Source organism: Melanotaenia boesemani, chromosome 5, assembly GCF_017639745.1.
Source record: "Melanotaenia boesemani isolate fMelBoe1 chromosome 5, fMelBoe1.pri, whole genome shotgun sequence".
NCBI lineage: Eukaryota > Metazoa > Chordata > Actinopteri > Atheriniformes > Melanotaeniidae > Melanotaenia > Melanotaenia boesemani.
In genome coordinates, this window is record NC_055686.1 from 545,388 (window position 1) to 562,960 (window position 17,573).

The window sequence follows — 17,573 nt, forward strand, 5'->3', positions numbered from 1 at the left end:
TATAGAAGCCGAATCCATGACAGGAATTTGGGTCCCAGGCCAAACTTCGCAAGTACAGCAAAAAGATAGGGCCATTCGACACGGTCAAATGCCTTCTCCGCATCCAAGGAAACCACCACTTCGGGCGTCACCAAGGATGCGGAAGAATAAATGACCCCGAGGAGTCTACGTATATTTGAAAAGGAATGGCGGCCCCTAATGAAGCCTGTTTGTTCTGGGGAGATTAAGTCTGTTATAACAGTATTGAGCCTGGTGGCAAGAATTTTGGCTAAAATTTTGGCATCTGCATTCAGTAGTGAAATGGGCCTATATGAGCTGCAGTTGTTGGCGTCTTTATCAGGCTTCAATATAAGTATAATATTAGCTTCTGTAAGGGTTTGTGGCAGGGCTCCCTGTTCCAGGGAGTGATTAAACATCTCCAGTAGGAGGGGGATTAATTTAGATGAAAACTTTTTATAAAATTCAATTGGAAATCCATCTGGTCCAGGGGCCCTGCCACTTTGCATTGCTGACATAGAAGTGAGGACTTCATTGGGTGTCAAGGGTTTATCCAGATCTGTCCTACTAACGGAATTTATAATAGGAATATCTAAACTGTCTAAAAAAGTGAACATGGTTGAGTTTTCCTCTGAGTACTCAGATGCATATAATTTTGAATAAAATGACTGAAAAGCACTATTAATTTCTATTGGGTCAACTGTTAACTCGTCTGTAGTCTTCTGGATCCGAGGTATAAGCTGAGCTATTGATCTACTTTTGAGCTGGTGGGCCAGGAGGCGGTTCGCCTTTTCACCATGTTCATATATGAATCCACGAGACCTAAGTAGGTGCTGTTCAGTTTCCTGCGTTGATAGTAAGTTGTATTGCATTTGTAAGTCCAGTCTCTCTTTGTATAATTTGGGAGAAGGTGATATTGAGTGTCTGTGGTCTAAATCCCGAATTGAATTTATAAGTTGCTCCTGTCTTGCTTTCCTAGTCCTATTACGTGTCGTTACATAGGAAATTATTTCTCCTCTAATAACTGCTTTGAATGTCTCCCACAGGAGTGAGGGAGATACAGATTCAGATTTATTTGTCTGTAAAAAATTATCTATTGCTGCGGATATAACTGCACAGAAGTCTTCATCTGCCAGTAAATTGGAATCAAATCTCCAGCTACGGTACCCAACTTGGTTAAGAGGAAAGTCTAAGTCTAATAACACAGGGGAGTGGTCTGATTCGACGATGGGCAGATATTCACTTCTCTTAACAAGCGGCAGTAAAGTTTTATCTATGAAAAAATAGTCAATTCTTGAATATGTTTGATGTACATGTGAGAAATATGAATACTCTTTGTTATGTGGAAAAAGAAAGCGCCATGGGTCCAAACAGCCTGCTCCATTCATAAATGTGGACAAAGCATGAGCCATTTTGGATGGGGACACTGACTTAGGACTAGATCGGTCCAAGGTAGGGTCCATGACACAGTTCAGGTCCCCACCAAGGACTAAATGATGTGAGTCCAAATTGGGTAAAAAGGAGATGAACCTGGAAATAAAACCAGCATCATCCCAGTTAGGGGCATATATACATGCAAGTATGACTGGAGTGTTAATGAGAGATCCAGTCACTATCGTAAATCGGCCGTGTGTGTCAGATATGGACTCCTTAAGAGTAAACTGTATATTTTTGTGGATTAATATTGCTGTGCCTCTTGCCTTAGTATTGAAGTGTGAATGATAATATTGTCCTACCCATGATTTTTTTAGTTTCATATGGTCTGCTGAAACCAGATGTGTTTCTTGTAGAAATGCTATTTCTGCTTTTAATTTCTTTAGGTGGGAAAAGATTTTTGCTCGTTTCACTGGCCCTCTCATACCTTTTACATTCCAGCTTATAAGGCGGACTGCTGAACCTCCCATTCTGACATTATTAATTAGTGAACTAGACATTATCACTTAGATGTGTGGCTGACCTGACCCAAAAGCCCATTGGAACACCCCTGACATAATAAATCTGACATCTTGAGTAAAATGAAAACACACACAAACGCATCACATAACCTGAGGCGGCAGCACAAACCCCCAAAACTCCCCAAACACACCCCGACTGTGTGTTTGCCTCGGAACCTGAAGCAAACAGCAGCTCCTTGTACAACTCACAGATCTCCCGGTAGGCCATCCCTTAATTAACTTACTTGGGGGGGGCCCCAATCAACAAATAAGCAAGCACTACACTATTGAGATATTCAACAAACCAGTAACAGTCTCAGTAGTTTGGAAGAATAAGTGATAGCTAAATGCAGAAATTATCAACTCACTCCTTCCATTGGTCCGGCCGCCCAACGAGTTACTTTACAATTCGTCTGTCGTAGAATGCCTGGGCGTCCTCTGGGGTGTCAAAAAAGTGGTTTTCGCCGTCAAATGTGACTCGGAGTCGGGCTGGAAAAAGCAGACGAAACTGTACTCCTTTTTGGTAAAGAGCTCGTTTAACGTCATTGAAGGCAGATCTCCTCTTCGCAAGTGTGGCGCTGAGGTCTGGATACACCCTTAGAGTGGAGCCTCTGTACTTCACCTCGTGCTGCCTGGACCATCTCAAAGCAGCATCCTTCTCCCGGTACCGATGGAAGCACAAAATGAAGGGTCTTGGAGGTCATCCTTCCGCAGGTTTAGGTCCCGCTGCACGGTGCGCTCTATCCAGCTCCGGTGGGTTCGGGAATACGTTATCCCCCATGACCTCCTTCAGTAGCTCCGAGATGAAAGAGTTAGGATTATGACCATCCTCGCTGCCCTCAGGTAGGTTCAGGATTCGTAAGTTAGCTCTGCGGGATCTGTTTTCCAAGTTTTCAAGGCGATCCAGCAGGGTCGCGTTCTGTGCTTGGAGGGATTTAACAGTCGCTTCGGCAGCACAGATCCGTTCGAAGTTATCTCCCGCTAAGTTTTCTGCTGCGACTAGTCGGCCCTGGAAGGAGCTGACTTCATCCCGTAGCCCGTCCACCGAAGCTTGTAAGGGCTGGATTAACTCTTGAATTAATGTGGCCATATCATCTTTAAGGTTAGCACGTTGCTTAGCTAGCTCTGTGGTCAGCTGTGTAATTGAGATGGAGTCTCCAGGTTCACTGTCGTCGGGTTTCTCAGTTTCCGATGCGGCTGCCAAAGTTGCTAGCTTGCTAGCTATGCTAGTTTGTCGCTTGGTTGAAGTCGAACCCTTTAGTGACTTAGGGTTAGTATTGGCCATCTTGCTGTTGTAGCCGCAAAAAAAAAACAAAAACAAAACAACAACCTCGAAGCTATTACCGTGTTTGTTATATGTAAAATCGTGTATTATTTAACTTGCATCAAGTATAAGAGAGTTGGTCGGGAGCCCCTTTACCCAACGTCCTGCTCCTACATCGCCAAACCGGAAGTCCGACTTTGAAATGTTTTTAAATGACTTATTTCTTATTTTTCATGCACCACACAGCACGACAGTATTCATGACCAATGGTTTGTCATGATGGATGTGATCACAGTTGTAGCTTTGCTAGTCTTCCTACCACGACGACACAGCAGGTGTGATCATGTGATCATTTAATCTAACAAGGTGATGTCATGTAGTCGGATTTTATCACCGAACCAGAACACAAACTTTTTATTTCTCTGACAGCATCAGGTCATGTATGTAAAACAGGAGGGGTGAAGAATGGAATCTCTAAGCCAGATTTTACTGGTAACTGGACAGAAATGGACTTCCTGGAAGAGGCTAGAAGCTGTGGTGTAGAGGTGGTATCTTCATTCTCAGGATCGGAGTCTGGTTCAAACATAAACGGCTGAACTCCGTAAGCTGCTGCTCGGTCAGGTTCGCTCGCCATCACTAAGCTGTTGATGTGCTGGAGTCAGACACTGTGCACACACTGGGCCCGCCCCCTTCTCACTTTGGCCTCCCAACGGCCAATCAGTGAAGCACCTTATTAACATGAGTCAAAAGCTTGCATGAACTTTGTGGTATAAGCAAAGGGTCAGAACAAGCTCTATGTTTGATTTCTTTTTTATATATATATATGTTTTTCAAAAAGATATTTAAAGACACTTTTAGTGGACAGTGGATCCATGAAAAGACCAGGTCCTAGGTGACCACAGACCAGGTCCTAGGTGACTACAGACCAGGTCCTAGGTGACCACAGTCCAGGTCCCGGGTGACCACAGACCAGGTCCTAGGTGACTACAGACCAGGTCCTAGGTGACCACAGACCAGGTCCCGGGTGACCACAGACCAGGTTCTAGGTGACCAGGTCCTAGGTGACCACAGACCAGGTCCTAGGTGTCGCCGTTTCCTGTTTTTCTAGATTTTGATGCCTGTGTCAGAGTAGCCGTGGAGGTAGGAGCATTCTCCTGTCAAGTTAGGTTTTTATAAATCCCAAAAGGCGACTATGTTTGTCGTACGCCGGTTTTTGTTCCTACATAAGCTTTAGAAAAGAGGCCCCAGAACATGTCTCAGAGTGGGAGGTATCTTCAGAGGCGGTCCTGGCTAATTTTGTGCCCTGGGCGAACCACCCATCAGCACCCAGCACACACACACACACACACTCAACTAACCACAAACCCCGCTAACGTACAAACACAAGTATATTATTTATGTTATTTTAAAATTATTATTATTTATTTATTATTAAACACAAAGTTAACAAGAACAAATAAAACACTGAGATAAATTTAATAGAGTTTGTAAACACCATGTAAATTCCTTCATCCCACAAATACAAATGAATAAGATAAAATAAATGAAAACTATTAGAAATAATTAACATAATCTGGATTCAGTGCTCAGACTGTAGCAGATTTTTCAACCTGGGTCTTTCTCCCTGTTTACACCTGGCACACAAACACACACACACACACACACACACACACACACACACACACACACACACACACACCTGACAAGTCCTGCAAAGATGTGGCTGCAGAGGGAGGGTTCTTCATTTTGTGGGAGCTGCTCCAAAATTTTTCAGAAGAGTATGGCGTTACATCGCTGCCAAATACCTTGATGAGCGTACCAAATACCGTGATGAGCGTACCAATTACCTTGATGAGCGCACCAAATACCTTGATGAGCTTACCAAATACCGTGATGAGCGTACCAAATACCATGATGAGCGCACCAAATACCGTGAAGAGCGTACCAAATACCGTGATGAGCGTACCAAATACCGTGATGAGCGCACCAAATACCTTGATGAGCTTACCAAATACCATGATGAGCGTACCAAATACCATGATGAGCGTACCAAATACCGTGATGAGCGTACCAAATACCGTGATGAGCGTACCAAATACCTTGATGAGCGTACCAAATACCGTGATGAGCGTACCAAATACCGTGATGAGCGTACCAAATACCTTGATGAGCGTACCAAATACCGTGATGAGCGTACCAAATACCTTGATGAGCGTACCAAATACCGTGATGAGCGTACCAAATACCTTGATGAGCGTACCAAATACCGTGAGGAGCGTACCAAATACCTTGATGAGCGTACCAAATACCGTGATGAGCGTACCAAATACCGTGATGAGCGTACCAAATACCTTGATGAGCGTACCAAATACCGTGATGAGCGTACCAAATACCTTGATGAGCGTACCAAATACCTTGATGAGCGTACCAAATACCGTGATGAGCGTACCAAATACCTTGATGAGCGTACCAAATACCGTGATGAGCGTACCAAATACCTTGATGAGCGTACCAAATACCGTGATGAGCGTACCAAATACCTTGATGAGCGTACCAAATACCGTGATGAGCATACCAAATACCGTGATGAGCGTACCAAATACCGTGATGAGCTTACCAAATACCGTGATGAGCGTACCAAATGCCGTGATGAGCGTACCAAATACCTTGATGAGCGTACCAAATACCGTGATGAGCGTACCAAATACCTTGATGAGCGTACCAAATACCTTGATGAGCGTACCAAATACCGTGATGAGCGTACCAAATACCTTGATGAGCGTACCAAATACCGTGATGAGCGTACCAAATACCTTGATGAGCGTACCAAATACCGTGATGAGCGTACCAAATACCGTGATGAGCGTACCAAATACCTTGATGAGCGTACCAAATACCGTGATGAGCATACCAAATACCGTGATGAGCGTACCAAATACCGTGATGAGCTTACCAAATACCGTGATGAGCGTACCAAATGCCGTGATGAGCGTACCAAATACCGTGATGAGCGTACCAAATACCTTGATGAGCTTACCAAATACCGTGATGAGCGTACCAAATACCGTGATGAGCTTACCAAATACCTTGATGAGCGTACCAAATACCGTGATGAGCGTACCAAATACCTTGATGAGCGTACCAAATACCGTGATGAGCGTACCAAATACCGTGATGAGCTTACCAAATACCTTGATGAGCGTACCAAATACCGTGATGAGCTTACCAAATACCTTGATGAGCGTACCAAATACCGTGATGAGCTTACCAAATACCTTGATGAGCGTACCAAATACCGTGATGAGCGTACCAAATACCTTGATGAGCGTACCAAATACCTTGATGAGCGTACCAAATACCGTGATGAGCGTACCAAATACCGTGATGAGCGTACCAAATACCGTCATGAGCGTACCAAATACCGTGATGAGCATACCAAATACCGTGATGAGCATACCAAATACCGTGATGAGCGTACCAAATACCGTGATGAGCATACCAAATACCGTGATGAGCATACCAAATACCGTGATGAGCGTATTTATTAATTCAGCAGCGCATTTCTTAATCGAGCGAGCGCATTGCTCTGATCGCTGGAGTTTTTAATTACTCGCGGGGCCGTGAACGCAGCACAGCGAGCGTAAAACACGCCCCCCCACACTCACCAGTACGCTCTCTCTGTTCAGAGGGCGTGTTTGTCAGTCGGGGGTGGTAACCTTCTGATTAATCTGATTGGCCAGAATTTTCAGTTCCAATTCGGGGACAGTACAGGACGTCAGTGTTCCTGTCTGCTGCTCCTGAATAAAGATTTATTTTTAAATGACTAGTAATGAGTAATGGCTAAACTAGCTACAGAACGTAAATGTAGAGCAGCTGTAACACGAGCTAATATCAATGAGTGTTACCAAATAAGTCAACAAGTATGAGTGAAAGAGTAATACAAGAATAAAGAGGGAAGATAAAAGAGTAATACAAGAATAAAGAGGGAAGATAAAAGAGTGATACAAGAATAAAGAGGGAAGATAAAAGAGTAATACAAGAATAAAGAGGGAAGATAAAAGAGTGATACAAGAATAAAGAGGGAAGATAAAAGAGTGATACAAGAATAAAGAGGGAAGATAAAAGAGTGATACAAGAATAAAGAGGGAAGATAAAAGAGTGATACAAGAATAAAGAGGGAAGATAAAAGAGTAATACAAGAATAAAGAGGGAAGATAAAAGAGTGATACAAGAATAAAGAGGGAAGATAAAAGAGTGATACAAGAATAAAGAGGGAAGATAAAAGAGTGATACAAGAATAAAGAGGGAAGATAAAAGAGTGATACAAGAATAAAGAGGGAAGATAAAAGAGTAATACAAGAATAAAGAGGGAAGATAAAAGAGTGATACAAGAATAAAGAGGGAAGATAAAAGAGTGATACAAGAATAAAGAGGGAAGATAAAAGAGTAATACAAGAATAAAGAGGGAAGATAAAAGAGTGATACAAGAATCAAGAGGGAAGATAAAAGAGTGATACAAGAATCAAGAGGGAAGATAAAAGAGTGATACAAGAATAAAGAGGGAAGATAAAAGAGTAATACAAGAATAAAGAGGGAAGATAAAAGAGTGATACAAGAATAAAGAGGGAAGATAAAAGAGTGATACAAGAATAAAGAGGGAAGATAAAAGAGTGATACAAGAATAAAGAGGGAAGATAAAAGAGTGATACAAGAATAAAGAGGGAAGATAAAAGAGTAATACAAGAATAAAGAGGGAAGATAAAAGAGTGATACAAGAATAAAGAGGGAAGATAAAAGAGTGATACAAGAATAAAGAGGGAAGATAAAAGAGTGATACAAGAATAAAGAGGGAAGATAAAAGAGTAATACAAGAATAAAGAGGGAAGATAAAAGAGTGATACAAGAATAAAGAGGGAAGATAAAAGAGTGATACAAGAATAAAGAGGGAAGATAAAAGAGTGATACAAGAATAAAGAGGGAAGATAAAAGAGTGATACAAGAATAAAGAGGGAAGATAAAAAAGTAATACAAGAATAAAGAGGGAAGATAAAAGAGTGATACAAGAATAAAGAGGGAAGATAAAAGAGTGATACAAGAATAAAGAGGGAAGATAAAAGAGTAATACAAGAATAAAGAGGGAAGATAAAAGAGTGATACAAGAATCAAGAGGGAAGATAAAAGAGTGATACAAGAATCAAGAGGGAAGATAAAAGAGTGATACAAGAATAAAGAGGGAAGATAAAAGAGTGATACAAGAATAAAGAGGGAAGATAAAAGAGTGATACAAGAATAAAGAGGGAAGATAAAAGAGTGATACAAGAATAAAGAGGGAAGATAAAAGAGTGATACAAGAATAAAGAGGGAAGATAAAAGAGTGATACAAGAATAAAGAGGGAAGATAAAAGAGTAATACAAGAATAAAGAGGGAAGATAAAAGAGTGATACAAGAATAAAGAGGGAAGATAAAAGAGTGATACAAGAATAAAGAGGGAAGATAAAAGAGTAATACAAGAATAAAGAGGGAAGATAAAAGAGTGATACAAGAATAAAGAGGGAAGATAAAAGAGTGATACAAGAATAAAGAGGGAAGATAAAAGAGTGATACAAGAATAAAGAGGGAAGATAAAAGAGTAATACAAGAATAAAGAGGGAAGATAAAAGAGTAATACAAGAATAAAGAGGGAAGATAAAAGAGTGATACAAGAATAAAGAGGGAAGATAAAAGAGTGATACAAGAATAAAGAGGGAAGATAAAAGAGTGATACAAGAATAAAGAGGGAAGATAAAAGAGTGATACAAGAATAAAGAGGGAAGATAAAAGAGTAATACAAGAATAAAGAGGGAAGATAAAAGAGTGATACAAGAATAAAGAGGGAAGATAAAAGAGTAATACAAGAATAAAGAGGGAAGATAAAAGAGTGATACAAGAATAAAGAGGGAAGATAAAAGAGTGATACAAGAATAAAGAGGGAAGATAAAAGAGTAATACAAGAATAAAGAGGGAAGATAAAGAGTAATACAAGAATAAAGAGGGAAGATAAAAGAGTAATACAAGAATAAAGAGGGAAGATAAAAGAGTAATACAAGAATAAAGAGGGAAGATAAAAGAGTGATAGTGGATAGAGATGCACAGGGAATCTGTGAAATATAAGTTAATTAGGAATCAAAGTGATTATTACTCAGTTATTGGTGGAACATGGAAAGCAAAAGGGACAAAGCAGTTTTAATAAATATTTAAACAGTTTAAATAAAATTTAATGGAGGAAAGCCAGTAAGCTCTGGATAATTACCTAACAAGGTAATTGGCTGCCGGCAGGACGTCTCGTCTACCTGTCCGTGTCTGAGTCTGTCTATACTGATACTCTTTAAGCTTTGTAAGCACTTTTCATTGCAGTCTTGAATGGCAACACTTTTCTGGAAGTTACCTGATCGTATCCCCGAGGGTTGATCTGGTCTTTTGTCTGCAAGGCTTGCCGCTCAGGTGTTGCTGTACCTGGGTTAATCCTCTGCTAGCTGGTCGGCTAACGGTGCAACTGCTGCTCCTCGGCGGCCCTGTGGTCTCGCGACTTGTCATGGCTGGTTCAGGGTTGGATCCCTTGGCTACCTGTACAGCACGGCTTTTCCGAGCCCGGTGTTTGGCTGCCTCTGCGGTTAGCATCGTGGTATGCGGTCCGGCTTGTCGTGGCTGGTTCAGCGTTGGATCCCTTGGCTACCTGTACAGCACGGCTTTTCCGAGCCCGGTGATTGGCTGCTTCTGCGGTTAGCATCGTGGTATGCGGTCAGGCTTGTCGTGGCTGGTTCGGCGTTGGATCACTTAGCTACCTGTACAGCACGGCTTTTCCGAGCCCGGTGATTGGCTGCTTCTGCGGTTAGCATCGTGGTATGCGGTCCGGCTTGTCGTGGCTGGTTCAGCGTTGGATCCCTTGGCTACCTGTACAGAACGGCTTTTCCGAGCCCGGTGTTTGGCTGCCTCTGCGGTTAGCATCGTGGTATGCGGTCCGGCTTGTCGTGGCTGGTTCAGCGTTGGATCCCTTGGCTACCTGTACAGCACGGCTTTTCCGAGCCCGGTGATTGGCTGCTTCTGCGGTTAGCATCGTGGTATGCGGTCCGGCTTGTCGTGGCTGGTTCAGCGTTGGATCCCTTGGCTACCTGTACAGCACGGCTTTTCCGAGCCCGGTGTTTGGCTGCCTCTGCGGTTAGCATCGTGGTATGCGGTCCGGCTTGTCGTGGCTGGTTCAGCGTTGGATCCCTTGGCTACCTGTACAGCACGGCTTTTCAGAGCCCGGTGTTTGGCTGCTTCTGCGGTTAGCATCGTGGTATGCGGTCCGGCTTGTTGTGCGGCCGGCCGTGCTGCGCTTCCTACTGGCTTCGGCGGACGCTCTTTTGTGGCGCTGGCTGCGTCCATCTGGCCAATTGGATTACTGTTTGACATTTTGGTGGCTTTTATGGTTAGTCGCTGGCTGACCATCCAGTGGGACTATTTTTTTTCCCTCTGTGGATCTCTGTGGATCTGGTCGCGTCGCTGTGTGTTTACCAACACAATCAGCGGCTTAAAGACCTCCACAGCTCGGACTGGCCGCGGCGCCGGAGTTTCCTGGTTGCGCACGTTCTGTCTCGAGTCTGTGTGCTTTTACTCATTGTAACATGCGTTTCTCCGTACTAACTACATTGTTCTTCTGGACTATGCTACTCGGATTTGTCCTGCACACACAGCCAGAGGCTGTCAGACCTGCCTGCAAGCCCCACCTGGATCTGCTATAGTGCTGCGCTATGGGAGTACGATGGACTTTACCCTACAGCCTACAGATGTCTCATCCTTCTGGACCACGATATCTCTCGGACTTCCTACCACTCAGGTATTTTATCTTATTCTGACCTTTTCATCCATGTTGCTGCAGCAGCTCACTGACTCTAACTCTCTGTTCGCGGTTTTGCCTTCAGTAAAGGTAAAACAACGACTTTCCCTCGGTGCTGCCCGCTGGCGCTTGTTAATTATTCTCATGCTTTTTATCTCTGGGAATGTTCACCCAAATCCTGGTCCTGGTATAGATAATCCTACTGCTACTAACAACTGTTATTCAGAGACTTCTGTAACCGCAAATCCTTGGGGTTTTTACATGTAAATATCTGCAGCCTGCTAAATCCAAAGCATTTTGATCTTTTAAAAACACTGTTCCATACTGCTAATCCTGATGTTTCAGCTGTTTCCGAGTCCTGGTTAAAAAAAGTGTCACTGATCAGGACATATTTATACCAGGTTATAATGTATTTCGTAAAGACAGAGCCACTACACTGATAAATATATGGGGCTTGATCTACTTAAAAAAAGTAAGGCAACTTTTTGCATCATTTTATCTTGTCGATCATACAAGAGAAGTCTTTGTTTGTACAACATTAATTTTACAGGTAAAGTCAACTTACTTTTGCAAACGTAGGCAACTCATTTGTGATAAGTTGCCTTCACCTGCAAAAGTAACTCGTCTTTACTTGTAAAAGTAAGTTGACTTTTTTAGCAAAAGTGAGTTAACTTTACTTACAAATGAAAGTTAACCTGACTTGCAAAATGAATGTTGTAATTACAAAGACAACCCTTGTTCATATATGTGACAAAATGATGCAAAAAGTTGCCTTACTATTTATCAGTAGAGAAAACACTGTATACTTTTGTTATCGTGAGTTACTTAAATCAAGAGTGAGATATCTGTTTGGTCAATTTATCCAAAGTAGAAATTGATATTTTTGCCTCATGCTTCTACAAAAATGATATACCACAAAAAAATAAAGAAGATAAATTCCCTGGTACAAATTGTGTGAGATGGAGCACGAGATGGAAAGTCCAAGGATCAACACAATCAAGAGGTTCTAAGTCACCAAAATTGACATTTTTATTTTCTTGCAAAACTCATGTCATACATGCAATGCCACTGAAATGGGCAATAACTGAGTGTACTGTGTAGAGCTGCAACTATTAGTGGTTTTATTACTAAGTTGCTAATTACTATATTCACTGATTTTAAAAGGGATTTTTAATCAATTAATCTTTAAAACAATACATTTTGAGTTGAATCTTTGGCTTTGGGAAACATTTTACAATTTTGTCACAATAAAAACAATTAATTGCAAGAACGACATTTTTAGTTGCAGCTCTAATACTGTATACTCTGCAACAATGCCCACATTATTCAAACATCTATTCAACTTCATAAAAAGGCTTGTTTTCCTTGACAAAAACACTTTGATAGGAACATAAGACCATAAACTCCATCATCTGACAACATAGAAACACTTGAGACGAAAGTGGCAGGTGCGCCATAACACAATACCAATGACCCAAAACATAAATCATGGGTTTAGCATCTTATTGCTTACTGGTTTTTTAATGTTAAGAGAACTTCCAAACATATTCTAAAAAACAAACATCCAAACAAACATTCTGTCTATCCTGAGGAAGTATTTGAGCTTCATCCCTGCAATCAAAAGTCTGACTTTAAAGGTTTTAACATCCTACTTTAATGATGGCTACATTTAAAATCTGACCAATAAATAACACAAGAAAATATAGGACTGAAAAGTCTAATTAAAAAAAAAATCTACCCAATATATTGATTTAACAAAAAAAGAAAAAAAAAAAATCAAGCACCTCACAAATACAAAATATGAAACTCCACAGAATTTTCCTGTTGTATATCGGCCTCCTGTAGCAGTAACTCAAAAGTTCCTCAAGTATTTACCTCAAAAGTACTTCAGGTCGCTTATAATGATTTCTATTGGCCAAAATGATTTCCTTGTGCTGAGCTGAATTATATTAGCCATTTTCAGTGCAGAAGAATGATGGAACTTATACCATATAACAAATTTAAGGATATACAAGCTTCAAAGAATTGAAATGTAAACTAAGGAAGTGTGGTGGAAAACCTGAGAACATTTATTGTAAAACCCAACAACTTATCTTAGACAAGAGGGAGCTGACTCAAAACCTCTGTCTTCATGGTTTTTATGCATGTAAACTGACCTTGAGATCATGGACTTTGGCGGACACCTTTAGGTTGACATCCTCCAGCTCTGAGAAGATTTTTTGAAAAACCTCAAAAGTGTATTTTAGTTTGTTAGGGTACCTTAGGTCCAAGGCATAGATAAGGCCCATCAGGTAGGTACAAGCGAGTGCCACATCAGGGATACCAAAAAGGACTTCTGTTCCCTCAATGGCTATTCCAGCTTGCTTGCCAGGTTAAACTACCTTAGGGCTGGGATATACTTCTACTTAAATGCCTCTATTGGAGAAGACGAATAAAATGTACAACATACCTGTGAAGCCTCAAACAGGGCAGGCCATCGAGCTTTGAAGCTAATCACAGCTGGTTTATTGAGGATTACGTCATTTCGACGGAGAGAAAAGGTTTTCGCCATCTTCTCATTGATGATTTTGTTGTTGTCCTTCCTCTTGTACTCATAGAGAAGCTCTACTCTCTCCTTTTCAAGAGTTTCTTCAGTTTCGCTTTTAGGATGAGGTGGGAGATAGTTTACCTCTGACTTCTCAGCTCTTTTCAAGCTTTTACATGGAGGTTCATCTGCAGTTGATATTCTCTTCAGACAGGGGCTCAGCTTCTGTGTAGCACAAACTGAAATCTGTCATATTACAGAGGATATTAAAAGATATTGTTCAGATGCATATGAGAGTTCAGAACCTTATGACTGTATGGGAGACTGAGAAACTTAATTTAAAGAAAATGAATTTAGGCCACCTTTAATCTGGCACTCGTGTATATCTTATCATCTTGAGAAAATACTGTTAATTGGTTGACAGGTAGTCAGGTAACTTTGTCTTTTATTTTACATTTTGTAACATTTTAGACTTCGCTGTCGAAACATTTATGCGTGAAATAGCATAACCTCTGCCGTCAAAATGATAATTTGTCTGATCTATAAATTAATTGACACAATCTAGCATTTGCCCACTTTCCTCACAACAACTGCAATTGTTTTTACATACCTTCATCCAGTGTACTTGACACGATAAATCACCTGGTGAGGATACAATGGCGTAGTTAGTAACTGACCACTTAAAACAAAATCATGGTCAATAGTCTCAGCATTGCCACTAGTGGAGCAGCGTCTGTGGAGGCCTGTTAACGTTCTGCTGACTGAGGATTTTATCTGGTTTTAACGGTTTTAACGGTTTTTTATATCGTTTTAACTTTTTACCAGTCGAACGTTTAGCTCCCTTTTTACGGTGGAGAAGGATTGTTTTTAATTTTAACCAGCGAGTTCCTCGCTTTTTACTGTCAGCCGCCGACTGACAGCGTGGGAACGCTGCTGTCAACAAACCCCAGCCACTGCTAGCTATCGGTTTGAGATGGCTACCCTTCCGGATAACTGCTTGGAACCAAAAGACAAACTGATCACTAACCTGAGGGAAGATATCCGGAAGCTATCAGAAGAGCTGAGGTCCAAGAGTGAAATACTTAACTCTCTGCTGGATGTGGCCCACCAGCAGTCACTGTGCATAGCCTCGCTGAAATCGGCATTTCAGGACACCGTGCCATGGGATCTCGTTACCTCTCCCCGGCCTTCATCCAGCTCCACACCTAAAAGATCGCCACTCTGGTCCGAGGTAACATGCCGCACCAAGAAAACATCCGCCCTGGTTTTATCAAACCGCTTCGAGGTCCTGTCGGCACCGCCTCCTGACGAAGGGATGATATCCAGCTGCGCTGTCGGTCCGGAGCCGACCAACACTGCACCAGCCACCGGCTCTGCGCAGACCAAGGTGCCCGGTTCCCGGCGGTCATCCCGGGGCTCATCCTCCACAAAGCGGCGACAGCTCCTTAGAGCCGCGGTAAAGGAAAACGCCGCGTCTCGCGGCAGCCCCGCCCGGAAACACCCTGCCAGGGAAGGAGCTTCGTCTCCGCCGTCTGCTGCCTCTGATACCGCCGTGGTCTCTCCTCCTTTGGCTGCCGCCGCAGAGGCTCCCATGTTGGCTGCTGGTGCCGTGGATCCTGTGAGGCTGCCGGCTGGAGCTGGTCCTCGCGTGCTCGTCCTTGGTGACTCCATCGTTCGAAACATCCGCATGAACAGGTGCCACACATCCTCCCACTCAGGTGCAACAGTCAATGACATCTTCAACTCTGCCCACCAACTGACTCATAAACATCCCACAGCCTCAACTCTGGTAATACATGCAGGTACAAACGATCTCAAGTTCCAACAGTCAGAAACTTTGAAGGCAGATTTTATCAACCTCATCCACAACATCCAACAGCTAAATACACAGTGCATCATTTCTGGACCACTACCCTCACCACGTTTTGGAGACATTAAGTTCAGCCGAATTCGTCAACTCCACATCTGGTTAAAACATTACTGTCACTCCATTAATATCCCATACATTGATAATTTCACCACCTTTCTCAATAGACCGTACCTCTTCCAATCAGAGGGCCTTCACCTCAACTATGCAGGTTCTCAACTCCTTGCTCTGAACATTAATCTCACCCTTCAATCCTGCAAAGCTCTTTCAGACTGACAATCCGGTCAGAACACATCCTTTCCAGTTAACACCGTCTCTGTTACCCATCATATTCCAGTACACATCACCAGTAGAAATTATCAACATTCCCATTTACATTTTCGTAGCTCTGACAGATGTCTCCGTCATATACAAACAACTTCTGTATTAGATCCATCATCAACAACCCCAAAATTGGACTTACCTACAACTTTTAGAATGGCTCTTTTAAATGTAAGATCATTATCAAATAAATCTTTTATTATTAATGATCTGATTTTAGATAATAACATTGACTGTCTCTTTTTGACAGAAACTTGGCTTGGCGCTGATGCATCAGTTATTCTCACCGAGGCTTCCCCACCAAATTTTAATTTTTTATTTTCTATCAGGGGAGGTAAGAGGGGTGGTGGAACAGCTTCAATTGCTCAACGGTCATTATCCGCACAACCAATAATACTGACAAACTATTCTTCATTTGAGCATCATTCCTTTGTTTTTAGCAATCCGCCTATTTTAGCTATAACAGTTTATAGACCACCAAATCCTCCCTCTGGTTTTATTCAAGAATTTTCTGAGTTCTTATCTACCATACATATCAAATACAACAAGATTTTAATAACTGGCGATTTTAACCTACACATCGACAATAGTGGTAATCCCCATACCAGTGAATTTTTAAACCTTTTAAATAATATGGATTTTAAGCAGTACGTCACACAGTGTACACACAACAGGGGACACACCCTGGACTTGGTCATAACCTACGGCCTGTCCACTGGTGTGTCCTCTGTTGTTGACCTGGCTGTGTCAGACCACTACTGTGTATTTTTTAACATCACCAGTTTTAGCAAGCGGCAGGCCCCGGTGAGAACTGTGAGGAAACGGTATATTAATTCTGAAGTGGCTGCAAATTTTATTGACATTTTAAATCGAACTCCTGCTCAGATTTTATCTGCATCATGTGATTTTACTGTAGATAATTTTAACAGAAGACTGGCATCTGCCATTGACTCAGTAGCTCCACTTAAAACAAAAACATTAAAAACACAATCAAAAAATCCATGGAGAAATGAAGAAATTAGAAAATTGAAAAAAGGCTGCAGGAGAGCTGAAAGAAAATGGAGAAAAACCAAACTCACAATACATTATGAAATCTTACGTGAACAACTCAAAAATTACAAAAAAACTGTTAAAGAGGCAAGAACACAATACTTCTCAAACCTAATTACAGATAACAAAAACAACCCCCAATTCCTTTTTAAAACCATCGACCTTTTAATAAATATTGGGGGTAACAAGTCCACCATGTCGCCATCAGCCAACGCATGTGAGAACTTTGCATGTCACTTCGGAAGTAAAATCAATGCTATTAGATCCAGTCTTGTATCACAACAAAATTTTAGTTTTAACAGATCTGAAGCATTGTTTTTAGCCAAAGAAACACTGGAGAGTTTTGTCCTGGTTGATGCAGAGATGCTTGGTCGAGTTTTCTCCCAGCTAAACCCAACAACCTGCCTTTTAGACCCCATTCCCACATCTCTTTTAAAAACATTTTATGGTTTCTTCGAGTCTGAGCTTTTAAAAATTGTAAACTGCTCTCTTCAGACAGGTGTCTTCCCATCTGCCTGTAAAACAGCTGTGGTGCGGCCTCTTCTGAAGAAGAGTAATTTAGACTGCAACATCCTTGACAACTACAGACCTGTATCCAATCTACCATTTTTAAGTAAAATTATAGAAAAGGTTGTTTATACTCAATTACATGGGTTTTTAAACAAACACAACATTTTAGAAAAGTATCAGTCTGGTTTTAGGACAAACCACAGTACCGAGACGGCCCTTTTAAAGATTGTCAGTGACCTTAGACGTAATT

The 17,573-nt window shown here is 41.7% G+C and overlaps 1 protein-coding gene across 2 annotated transcripts in view; it reads left to right on the forward strand.

Moving 5' to 3' along the window:
- The window catches only part of LOC121639456 (beta-2-microglobulin-like), a 192,340-nt gene that overhangs the window by 17,020 nt on the left and 157,747 nt on the right, over positions 1 to 17,573 (forward strand). Inside the window, exons 6-7 of one of the 2 annotated variants that reach the window (XR_006010165.1) lie at positions 4,142 to 4,153; positions 17,155 to 17,167. The exons of the other annotated variant lie outside the window; for it this stretch is intronic. The gene's annotated coding sequence lies outside the window, so the exon portion shown is untranslated. Of the gene's footprint in view, positions 1 to 4,141; positions 4,154 to 17,154; positions 17,168 to 17,573 lie in introns of those variants that run through there. 2 annotated transcript variants of the gene reach the window in all.